This window comes from Pinus tabuliformis, chromosome 8 (genome assembly GCF_031772625.1).
Source record: "Pinus tabuliformis cultivar Carrire ecotype Pingquan chromosome 8, CPIR1, whole genome shotgun sequence".
Taxonomy (NCBI): Eukaryota; Viridiplantae; Streptophyta; class Pinopsida; order Pinales; family Pinaceae; genus Pinus; species Pinus tabuliformis.
Genome location: NC_142294.1, coordinates 1290946463 through 1290960124, shown reverse-complemented (window position 1 = coordinate 1290960124; position 13662 = coordinate 1290946463).

The window sequence follows — 13662 nt, the reverse complement described above, 5'->3', positions numbered from 1 at the left end:
TTATTAAATCAATTTTCCTTTACCTTAATATTTTCTTGTGAACTTAGTTAGTCTCCTTATGTTCATTATTTATATCATTTCATCAAAACAAATATCAAGAACATAAATAACAATAACAAAGGACAGAGAAAGTAGGCTCTCAGCTAGGGAAAAACCCTCTAAGAGGAAAACCCAGAAAATTCTTCTCTTCTTATAAAATATGCTTCCAATGAGACAACAAAGACCCAATCCTAGACCAATTCCTTCTCCAAGTACCAAGCCAACCCTTCCAACAAGTCCTTCCTTGATCTAGAACCAACCAACTTCAAACTGCAACTTCAGCCTCCTAGCTTTAATGTTGCTTCCTTCAACCTGTAACTTCGGCCTTCTACCAGCTATAAAAACCCTAATCCAGCTTCCTCTTGAGACCTTCCTTGAGCAAGACAACTCCTCCCAAGATCAACGAGGTCAAGATAGAGTATTCTTCCTTCCAGCAACAAGAGACTACAGTTCATCCTATTGCAACTTGGATATGCAATTTCGGCCTCCTTTTTAGTTGCAAAAACCCTAGAATTTTGCACGTGTGAGAGAGAGATAGCCCCAAAAAATGTCTTCTTCTTCTTCTACACCTTCAATCTTCTTGTCTTCTTTTTCCCTAGCTATAGATCTAACTTCTTGGTGAGTGAGTCACAAATAAGGTCGAACTTCTCCTTTATATAACCTTTCCAAGGGGTCGAATCCCTCCTTTAGGCCGACTTGAAGTTGCGAGGGACGAATTATACTTTTGGAATTTCCAGGACTTTATAGACTCAAATAAATTCTTTTTCGAATTACATTTTGCCCAGAAGGGTCTTATAAACATGATTTTGACTCAATTGACTCATGATGATAAATCATAAGACCTAAAAAACCCTAGAAGCATGAAACCCATGATTTAATAATAATAAATTTTTATTTTCTTATTTTGTTTGTTACATAGGACACATATTGAAATGAGTATAACAAAAATTATGAAGACCGAAACTAGTTACATTTTCAACACTCCCACTTAACTAGGGAGGTATTCATAATTGTACAACCGATATAACATCATTCTCAAATGAAAGAGTTCTCATAAGAAGAGTCAGATTGATAAGCCAACTATAAGCATCATCATTATGACCAACACCGTGTTTGAGGCATAACTTAGACAAGCTCTACTTCATTTCAGAGCATTATGATGGGAGGCTTTATGTGTGATACCATACCACCTCTACAAGGCATATACCCCATCCAGTTGTTCACAAGGTATATCCTTTTAGGTCCGTCCTTATCTTGGATCTCCAATCCTATGTCCTCAATGAATATCAATCCTCTTCGACCATTCTTTTCTTGGATATCTGTCCCATCCTCAAAGAGTGTTGGTACCTTTCCTTTATTGGATTCTTTATCCTCATGGAATCGACAAATGTTTATCCAATCCTCCACCATTCTTTCTTCATTATTTGAAGAAGAGAATGCACATGTGATGTCCAACATCACTCCCTATCAACCAGAGAGGATATCCCTATTATTTCTATAGAATAGATCCTTGTTCCTATCTAAGGAGACTCCTTAACTCCCTCTCAAATATAGAGGAGATTCCCAACTTCCTTTATAATTGGGAAGTCACATCCACAAGATTTTTAGCTTGTCTGCATAAGAGCATCAACTACTAGTTCTTCATAGCTTTCTGGATCCATCTTTTTCTCCGCGTCTCATCGTATCAAGCTTACTTCCTTTCGAGGTATCATGGAGCCATCTTCACTCTTCAATATTGTGACAAGATCCAAGTCATTTTTCTTCCTCATCACTTTCATCATAGATGAAGGCATTGCATTGAGCTAATTATATCTTCCTTATGAAATTGATCTCCTTTGACCTTTAGGTTATCTTCTCACATTTCTACCTTTCAATTCTAATATGGGAACATCCCGAATTCAAAGTTGCTAGGTACCAGATATTGAACCTCCCTTAACATTATTCATCCATATAGTTGAACTTGCCTCAACTATCATAATTTATTCCTACAACATCCTTCCAGGCAGCAAAATAATATGTTAATAAGATAACCAACAATAATTAAAATCCAAAATACCTCTTCCGAATTATCTTCTTGTTCAATCAACATCCTCATGGTCCATCTCCATATGAATCTTCCTTAATGCATCATAGTTCCCAAGGATCAAACTTGATTACCAAGTTAGAACTTTATTTTCGAAGATTATACTGGATGTTAATAATTACTCTATATATATAATCTAGAGAAAGTCCTAATTATTTATTCATCCTTGAGTAAAACAAATTCATATCAGATAAGCATATAAAGCATTTTACAAGATTATACCCACATGAATCTTATCCAAGAGTCACTTCCAATGTGTATCCCTATGCCTCTTATTCCATCATATAGGTATATGTCTCATAATGATCTTGAATCTTGATCCATTACATTCCTTCATCCCTTTAAAAATATTGTTTCCACATTACATGGAATGTATACTAACCTTGTCATAATGCTTTTCCCAAGAACCTCCAAAATGATGATTCTTATAGGATCATGATGAACCACCTTACCAATATGACCACCTCTAACATAATGTTATATAATTCTTAGATGAACAATGGGTAAAATTGGTCTATCTATCTACTTTTAAAAACTAGATGATACAAAGCAACTTAACCAAGTAGACTCTACATATGATACTATCACATGCTTCTCTCTATGACATTATACAAAATCAAATAAACGACAATGCATACTATCCTAAAGGAAAGATTAATCCTCATGGAGATCTTGATAGATATTGTGCCTTCTTTAATAGTAAATATCTTTCACATCTTCCTTCTTTAGCTTCTTCTTAGGTTATCATATTTCCTCAACTATGTGAGCCTCACTTCTTTCCTTTCTCTTGTTGTTCTGTTGGCTTGGGAATCCCCTCTTAAAGTGTCCATATTCATTGCACTTAAAGCATTGAACCTTAGACATATCTTTCTTCTTGGACTTCTCGAACTTTCCCTTCTTCAGCTTCTTGACTTGAGCTAGAAAGGCTTGACACTATTCATTTGATCTAATTTCATGTTTTACCCTAATCCTCGATTCTTCCAAAAAGCATTGAGCCCATAATTCATAAAAAAGAGTTGAATTTTTCTTAGGGTAGATGCTTGTTGCAAAGTTGATCCATTCTAGTGACAATGCCTTTAATAAATTGATGGTCATTTCAAAATAAGAATTTTCTCTCCAAGCCCCAACAAGTGATCTCTTAATTGAAATATCTTTGTTAGAAAGGATTCCATGTCCTCATCCTTTGATTTATTCATCTTGTATAGTTTATTATGCAAATACATATTTTATCCTAATGTACTCATAGAGTACAAATTCACTAACTTCTCATACATAGCCTTGGAAATTTTCAAATTTGCAACAAATGGAACAAGAGGATCTTTAATGGATTCAACTATGATCCTTTGTGCCCTTAGTTACCCTTTCTTGTAATTTTCTAGTTCTTGAGTCTTGTCTTTTCTAGGTTCAGTCATTTCCCTAGTTACTTATTCCATTACCTCATGCTCCATAAGTGCTAGGTCAATGCTTTTCTTCCATGCTAGGTAATTTGATGCTCCAACGAGCTTATTGCTTTCCTTGCAAAAAGAACCCAGATAACCTTTATATTTAGACATAGAGTAATAATATGATGCTTAATTGATAACCAAGATTCTCCTCTTCCTTGATGATGTCTCAAACCTTTCTTGATGCCTTCGAGACCTTTGAAGAAACTTCAATAATGTCCTTGAAAGATGTTTCCTAGGATTCCTCCAACAACTTTCAAGAGTGATGAATCATACCAAACTCTTTTTTATGCTTCCTTCAAAGATACCTTTCAATTAGCCTTGCAATATATCTCTTTTTCTTCAATATATAACCTTTCTCGTAGCCTTCCTCTCAACCCTTTTGATGAGAGCTTGATGTAGTCTTGATCTTCTTCAATGTAGAAACCCTCCTTCCAAAACAATATGTCTTCTACTTCTTTTCTTGTATCTTTCTACAAATGATTCTACTTGACAAGCAAACACTTATTTGTGTCCACAAGACAATTCTTGCAACCACCTTGTTGGGAAATTCAAAGTGTTATCTTATTAAATCAATTTTTATTTACCTTAATATTTACTTGTGAACTTATCTAGTCTTCTTATGTTATTTATTTATATATTTTTATCAAACACAATAAAGAACAAAACAACAACAACAGAAGACATTGGAATTAGGCTCTCAGTTAGGGAAAGACACATCTAATGGGGAAAATTAGAAAACTCTTATCTTCTTATAGATTTTGCTTCCAATGAGACAACAAATACCCAATCCTAGACCAAGTCATTCTCCAAGTACTGCAAATTCAACCTCCCATCTTCAATGTTGCTTCCTTCAACATACAACTTTGATATTGTAGCAACTAAAAAAAACTTAATCTAGATTCCTCTTGATACCTTCCTTGAGTAAGAAAACTCTTCACAAGGTCAACAACGTCAGGATAGAGTATTCTTCCTTGCAGCAACAAAATATTTCACTTCATCCTTCTACAACTCAAATTTTCAATTTCGGCCACCTTTTAGCTGCAGAAACCCTATAATTTTGCATGAGAGAGAGAGAGAAAACAAGTCTTATTCTTCTCCACCTTCGCTCTTCTTGTCTTCTTGCTTCCCATATATAGGTCAAACTTTTTCCTTGAGATCTATTGAGAAATCTAGCGGCAAAAAGTTTAATTGATTTCTCTTGGTTTGATAACTGCTTGTGATGTATTTTAACTTAACCTAGTTAGCTTCTTATTCAATTTATTATTATTAGTATTCTTTTCATTAAAAAGCTATCAAATTATAAAGAACAATAATACAAAGGACACAAGATATAAGCGATCATCCAAGGCCAAAACCTCTCCAACCAAGAGGAAAACCCACAAGAATTCATCTCTTCTTATAGACCTTCAATTGACAAATTCCAAGACCTATGAACCTTGACCAAGACCCTTCAAGACCAAGTCAAACCTTGCTTCTAGTAACTTCTACAATTTTGACTTCCTATAACTTCTTCTGCAATTTCGACCTTCCCAACAAATTCTTCTGGAACTTCGACCTGTCCAACAAATTCTTCTACAGAAAACCTAACCCTTGCACGTGTAAGAGATAATGGTATATCCTTGCTCCTTTCTTTTTTTCTTGGGTAAATTCTCTCTCCTAGAGAATTCAACTTGCAAAAATTCTTTTCTTGGTGCTTATTTCACTACAACAAGAGGAGCCCTATTTCCTTCGTACGAGTGGAGAGAAGTAGCCCAAAACTAATCTAGAAATCTCGTCACTATTTTCTTCCTTTGTCCTCATTTAATTCACACTTTTTCTCTTCCTTGCAATTGAACACGCGTGAGTGAAGTATGTCTCCAAAGTGAGCTCGAAGTCTTATTTATAGAGGTTTCCTATCCATGTTTTAGGCTGACTTGAAAATGTCTCTAGGATGACTTGTTGCTTTGTAGGACGACTTGTTTAGTGCATTATGATGAGGTCTTGTAGGGTCTTTTGACTCTAACATTGACTTAAACAATTTTATTTACAATTTGTAACAAGCCCAAGAATGGTCTTTCATACATGACAATGAATTTATTGACTTGTAGACATAATGACAAGTGAAGCTCTCAATGGGAGCTTGAGCTACAAAAATAATTTTCCTTGAGCATGAAACCCATGTCTCAAGAATGGAAATAATAAATATATTTTTATCTTTTCATTAAATACATAAAATAATGATTACATATGTCATTATGAAGACCGAACCTAGTTACATATTTCAACACTCCATCTTAACTAGGGAGGTATTCGTAATCCATACAAGGTACTTGGACATTCTCAATCTGAAGAATTATCATAAGAGGAGTCAGATTGGTAAACCATCTATTTATCATCATATCATCTAGCATTGTCATATAGCAAGGCCTTGACTGACAACTCTATCTCTCCACAATATTAGAGCATAATGCTGGCGAGACCAATGACTTATAGACACCGTCATCATTGTATCTCAAGGTACATACCCCACCTAGGTGTTCACAAAGTATGTCCTTCTAGGACTATTCTTATCTTGGATTCCTAGTCCTCAGAGAATATCTGTCCTCTTCGACTACTCTTATCTTGGATGCCCTACCTCACCCTCAAACAATATTGGATACTAGATGCTTACCCAATCCTCCATTCTTTCTTCCCAAAGTGAAGACAGGAATGATGTATCTATCTCTCCCTCTCAACTAGGGAGGATATACCCATTCCTATAAAGGAATGTACCCAAGCTCCCTCTTAACCAGGGACTTGCTTCCAACAACTTTATGCTATAAGTGGAGATCATGGGACTCTCATCTACTTGTGGGGCTCCTTCTTTTGATTTCATGAGGTTCATCCTTTTCATAATGGATCTTTCATCAGTCTTAGGGAATCGACCATCCATCACTTTCCTTCACAAGCTACATTAGTCATTTCATCCTTATCTTCATTAGAATGTGATCTGCTAGTCCACATCTGACTTTTCTTCATACTGCTACCTCTTCCACGTCATGTTTCCTTCAACATGTTCCATCCTATCACATGATTGCTAGTTATAGATGACATCTACAACTCTCTTTTCAGTAGCCCTGTATCAACCCATCCAAAAGTTTGTTCAAAAATTAAAAATGAACATCAAATCACAGTTACCTTTTGTGATGGCCTTTCATCATGACATCTTGCTTGCCTGCAACATCAACATCCTATACATTTATAAACACATCTCCAAGACTTCATATGTCAAGGGTCTCTTTTATTTTTATACTTCATCATGGTCTTTCTTCTCTATGAAGATGTCATGATCAATTCTTCTAGTCATCGAATGTTGATTACCTTTTCTTATGTGACCATAGTTGCATCTTTCATGATCTCTTCTTCCTTCCTTCACATATTTCTTCCCAAGAACTTCAATCTATAGTTCTTTCATATTTATTGTTAACCACCTCATATTCTATATGAGGACATATTATGTTGATTTCATCTTGTCAATATGTGAACCATGCTTTCATGCATCTTCTCAAAAGAAGAGATCTTTGATCATGCTCTCAAGGTAGAGAATTTTCCCATGCTATCTACAACTATATGATGACACGCTTTAAATTATCAAATATATGCATACATACCTATTTTATCCTTTTGTTCATATTGAATTCCTTCGATAACTTCCTTTCCTTGATTGAAAGTACTTCAATCAACTTGACCTGCTACATTCCTTTGTCACCATACCATCATCCTTCCAAACAATGTGTCCCACACAAGGTGGAATGATCAACTAGACACTTGCTTCTTCCAAGTAGAGGTGAACTTTCTAATGAAGATTCCAACAAAGGATCTAGATTATCCTCATCCAGAAAAAGCTCCTTTCTCATGATGATGATGTATGATGAATTCCTTCTATCGTGCTAGATGACTTTATTTTGACTATATGCACTACACATGATTTCAATGAGGTTACCATGAGCTACTTCCTTTATGTGATGATGGCTACATCCATGTAGGATTTTGCTTCAGATCTCCTTTTCAAGTTGCTATAATGAGCTCTCGATTCAATTGTATGCTTCTACCATGAATCCATCTCCTAATATGATTTATCCTATCATACTTACAATGCTTCCTACCATGACAGCTATTATTTACAAAATTGAAAAGAACTTAGTGGAGGAGATTATCTCAGTAATAGTAAAGATCTCTCACTTCCTCCTTCTTTGGTTTCTTCTTCTCTGGTTCTTCCACTTCTTTGGTGATATGGGATTCTTCCCTTATTCTTTTGTTGTTTTCCTTCTTGAGTTTAGGATAATCTCTCTTGTAGTGCCCATATTCATGAAAACCATAACATTGGATCTTCGACATATTATTCTTGTTATTTTTCTAAGGACCAAACTTTCCAAACTTTCCTTTCTTTCTAGCCATGGAAACAAATGATTGGACTTGCTCGTTTTAACCTACATTGCTTTTATTTCCAAAGGTGCTAGATGTGAAGTTTCCCCATTCCTATAGAAGTGCATTGAGCACTATGGTGGTCATTTCTTTGCCAGACATTATTTCTCCCAAATCTTGTAGTTGGTCTCTGATTTATTATTGTATATTTTTCTGTAGATTCAACAACTTATGTGATATGCTAAAACACAAGACAAGAATCTACTCTACTCTTCACCAGAAAATAAAATTGATCAATGAAAACAATAGAAGAAAGAGGAAAAATATCAATTGCACATAAACACAATATTTCTCTGGGGAAAGCCACTGCTCAAAACCCCGACTATCTATATTGCATTAACTAGAAGATCTGAGAAGAAAATACAATACTTGTTCACACTAGAATAATTCCTGCACAAGTATGATCTAACTCTCTACCTCACATTCCAACTCAAACCAACACTTATCCAATCCCGTTGCCTGTCAATCCACTACTTCCTTGTGCAATTCCTGAGAGGATTATCCCATATTTAATTGGGAAATCTTTCCTCCATAACTGCGCAATCCAAACATAGGTCCTCAACTGATTTCATGCACCATTTGTACAACTCAGAAAATTATACAAATGATAGTACAATGTCCCTGCACTCTAGTCTCAACTGGGCCTTCCTTTGAACTAACATACATGAGTTATTTATGAGTGAATATTCAGTTAGTTGGTGTGGTAATGGGGATGCACTGGTGCACTACTCCACAACTAGACCTCTACTAGTTCCTCCAACAATTAGAACTAGTTTAACTAACTATAACTAAGTTAGATTGAGTTATCTAATTACAACTCCAAAGAACTCAACTCGGGCTCCTAAAATTTAGGGATCACTCTACACGACTCTAGACTTCTAACTTGAATTTCCTAAGTCAATTAAGTCAATTTTACTTAATTAACGATTTCAAGTTTCTATGAGAATAGAATTACAATTTTAATTCACAATTTAATTCAAGGAAAAATTAAATTGGAATTTCTTGTTGCTATTTTTAACACTCCCTCTCAAGAAATGGATTATCAACTACCCTGACCTTGTCTCTATGGAAGTCAAATTTACATCTTGACAATACCTTTGGCAAGATATCTGCATCCTGCTCCTCTATGGGAATGTACTCCAACAACACAATCCTTCACTGCACACAATCTCGAAGATGATGATACCAGATATCAATATGCTTGGACCGATCATGAAAAAATGGATTTTCAGATAGTTTGATACAACTCTGATTGTCACAATAAATCACAGTTGGATCCATCTTCTAACCAAACAAACCAACCATAACCTTCCTAATCTAGATGGCCTCACAAGCTGCTTGACTAGAAACCATGTACTCTGCCTCTGCTAAATTGAGTGCAACTAACCTCTATTTCTTGTTGTACAAGAAACAACTGTTGACCCAATACTAAATATCCCTCCTGATGTGATCTTCTTGTCGGATGGACTCCCTGCCCAATCTGCATCTGTGAATCCTTGAAGCTTCACTCCCTTTGTTTATCTGTACCATAAACCAAGTTGAGTAGTGCCTCTGAGGTATCTCAACACATGCTTGGCCGCCTTCCAGTACAACTTGGTTAGCCCAACCATCACTTGACTAAGCTAGTTAACTGCATATCACATGTCCAGTCGTGTGTTCACCAAATACATGAGTGAACCCACAAGATGCCTATAAATGGTAACTCCACTACACCAGAAGTAGCATCCCCCTTCCTCCAGTTACCTGCAAGAGGAGTCTCCATGGGTTTAATGCTCTCCATGTGGAACATTTTTAGTATCTCGTTGGCATACTTGCCCTAAGAGACAGGAAGTTCACTATCACCTTGCCATACTTCCATGCCCAGAAAGTAGTGCATGAGTCCTAAGTCCTTCATTTCTAACTCTCTTTCAAGTTCCTCTTTGCAAGACTTGATCAACTTATCATCACTTGTCAGAATCAAATCATCAACATATAAAACAATAATCAACAATTGATCTTCAACCACAATATGGTAAAGGTTCACATCAACTTCACTTTTAGTGAATCCTTATTTGGTGAAGTAGCTATCGATCCTAGTGTACCAAGCACGAGGTGCTTGCTTTAGCCCATATAACGCTCGCTTGAGTCCGCACACACGTGACTCTTGGTCAAAGGTCTCAAAACCTTCAGGCTGCTTAATATACACATCTTACTCAATCATGTCATTAAGGAAGGTTGTCTTTACATCCATCTGATGTATCTTCCAACCCATTTGCACTGACAATGCCAATATGGATATGATTGATGAGTACCTTGGAATAGGAGAAAAAGTATCATTGTAATCAATCCCCTCCACTTGAGAAAATCCTTGGGCCATGAACCTGGCCTTATGTTTATCCACACTACCATCTGTTGCTTGCTTTACCTCGTAAAGCCATCAAGAAATCACCATTGAATTGTCTAGTGGTCTTGGGACCACATCGCAAACACTGTTCCTGACAATGGAGTCATACTCCTCAACCATGGCATCATCCCAAAGCGGTTTCTGCACTACCTCCTCAAAAGAAGATGGATTTGTCTCAACACATCCGCTCATGAGAGACATGTATCTAGTGTACCTCTCAGGTGACCTCCTCTTTCTGTGTTGTGATGTGGGTGCTACCACATTCTCTCTCACATCATGCAATAACCTGTCAGCCTCTCTGGTGCGCTTTCTCCCATCTATGGAAGACTCTTCCTAAGTGGGTGTCTCAACTCCCTGCTGCTCTACATGTGTTGGCATTATGATACAAGTGTTGTCCTTGATGGCAACTCACACAGATGACAGATCATAGTGTAGTAGGTCAGTAACAAAGAATTGATGATCAGATTACAAAGAATGAAGAAAGAAAAGTATATACGTAGGTTCACTATATACCAAGTCGTGTACACACGCAGGTTCACTATATACCAAGTCATGTATATACGCAGGTTCGCTATATACCAAGTAATGTATACACGTAGGTTATACACACAGGTTCACTATATACAAAGGCGCATATACACGCGGGATTGTTGATCAAAAGTCGCGTATGCGTATGCACGCACTTTCATGCACGGAAAAGCGCATACATATGGGAAAGCTTATTTTTGGGTCCGTGGTATTTAGACCTATGGTTTTGGACCGCAGTATTGCGTCCGAAGTGTTGAACCCAGGTATTGGGTCCCTAGTATTGGTTCTAAATGGTTTTGGACCATGGTATTGAGTAAGGCCTAAGACTATAAAAGGAGAAGAAGATCATTAGGCAAAGGCATTCAGAAAGTCTTGAATATCTGATCTAGTATGCAGGTTATGGGTTCATGATGCTTTGCTTGATCTGAGCTAAAGAGGAATCTCAACAGTTGATGGAGAACAAGATCTAAGGATAGATCGGGATCAAATGGTTTGGAATGAATCATCTCTATATGGTTTGATCATGCTTGTTCTAGATCTGTATACTGACGCATGTAATGTTCTGACATGGGTAAAACTTAATATTGAAATAGTTGCAAAACATGAATGAATATTTACAGATGTTTACGCTGGTTGCCTTTGATAAAAGCATGTACATACGCAGGTTAGATACATCTAAGTAGCGTATACAATATGAACTATGATGTTTGAAGTTATAGGTGGTTCTGGTTGTTGATGCAAAGTCTGAGTTCTGTTGACTGTTTACTGGTGTCAGTATTCTGCATATTCAGTTTCGTTGATTGTGAGATCTATAATGGATTAGGATCATAATGACTTATCTTTATGTGATCTGATGGACAAGATCTGGTTGCTAACATATGTATTATCCTTGTATATGTAATGATATGGGTATATCTGAAGTCAGGAAGTGCAACGAAGTTATCAGTAAGTAATTATTGACATATACGCTAGTTCACTTTGGTGAGATTGCGTATACACGCTGGTTCGGCTCTTCCAAGTAGCGTATGCATGATTTCTGATGATACGGTTGGTTTTGAATATTGTTGCAAAGTTTTGTGTTCTGCTCTACATTCTGGTGATTGCAGTTTGTTAACTGGGTTCAGTGATTTAGTATTGGGTGATCCAGAGATTGATGATGCTAGTGTTGATTGATTTTGTGCTTCAATGATATTGATGGGTCCAATATGAAAATTGGATGAAACATGGCCTTTCAGATTATGGTGTTTTGCTTTAGGAGTATCCAGTCTAAAAATTTATGAAACGTGGTACTTGGAGGATGAAAGAGAAGGTTGTAGCCTTTTGTAGGTTGGCACCTACGTACTAGTACATCAGCTAGTACAAGAGCTAAGGGGGTGGTAGCTCCCTTCTAGTAGCAGCTGGAGAACGAGTGAAGATTGGAGCATTCAGTAGGCTGGCACCTACGTACTAGTACATAGGCTAGTACAAGAGCTAAGGGGGTTGCAGCTCCCTTCCAGGAGAAGCTGGAGAACGAGAGAAGGTTGTAGCCTTTTACAGGTAGAAGCCTATGTACTGGTATAAGACTGCACCAGTACAAAAATATTGTAAAAATAAGTTTCTTATTAAAAGAAGATAGAGACGACTTGCAGCAGGTGGTTTTCACCCACATTGGGTTTCCACCTTACATCATGGTGTTCATGTGTGCTTCTTGTGTGTGATGATCTATTCTATTTTACTGCACCTGTTTACTGTTCATATGGTTAATAAAAGTTCTGATGCACTAACTAAAGATCAACATTTAATGGATTAACTGAATCATAACTTTACTAGATATATGCTAGTTGCATTAGACACAGTTGCGTGTACACGCAGGTTCCCTTCACTGAAGTAGCGTATATGAATCTGAGTATGAAAAACAAAAGTGTTTGATTTGATAATACTGATTCACCCCCCCCTCTCAGTATTATTTCCAACAATTGGTATCAGAGCAGGTCCTTTGGAAGAAGCTTGATCGTTTGAAGGAGATCCGTAGAACAATGGGAAAGAAGCTTAAGAAGAAAGCACCTAAGAAGAAGAAGACATCTAAGAAGAACTATGACAGTGGGAGAATCGATTGGGGAATATGTGGAAGAAGCACTTTAGATTCAGAATCACTTCAAAATGAAGAGGAACAAGAAAAAGAACTATTAGGTATGAATTTGTTATCCTCTGGTGATACATTTCTTCATCCATTTGAAGATGATGAAAGTGATAGTGAAACAACTGAATTTTCTCTTATGGGTGAGAATGAAAGATATCAAATAGAGGCAGAATTTAAAAGGCTTACAGACAAAATTAGAGATCAACATGATCTATTGCACAAAAGGGAATATATCTCCAAAGAAGAAGCTACCAAACTAAAAGCTCAACTAGAGGAAGGAAACAAGGCAAGGAAGCTATTCAAGGAAAAGGAAGATGAATGTCAAAAGTTGTAGGATGAAGTGACATCATTAATAAATGAAGTAAATGAAAGGAGCATAACAATCAAGAAACTCAGAGAAAGATCTAGTTACTATGAAAGTATTGAAGCTGCGATCCTCTCGCTAAAAGAAGATCTTGAAGAATCAAATAAGCAGAATAAAGAACTACTCCAAGCTCTTGAAAAATAAGAAAACGAAGTTCTTGAATTAAGACACCAGTTGGAAGAAGGAAGAAAAGATGAAGAAAACATGAAGAAGCAGTATCGTGAAAAGGAAGAGCAACTTCAGGTTGAGGTAAATATT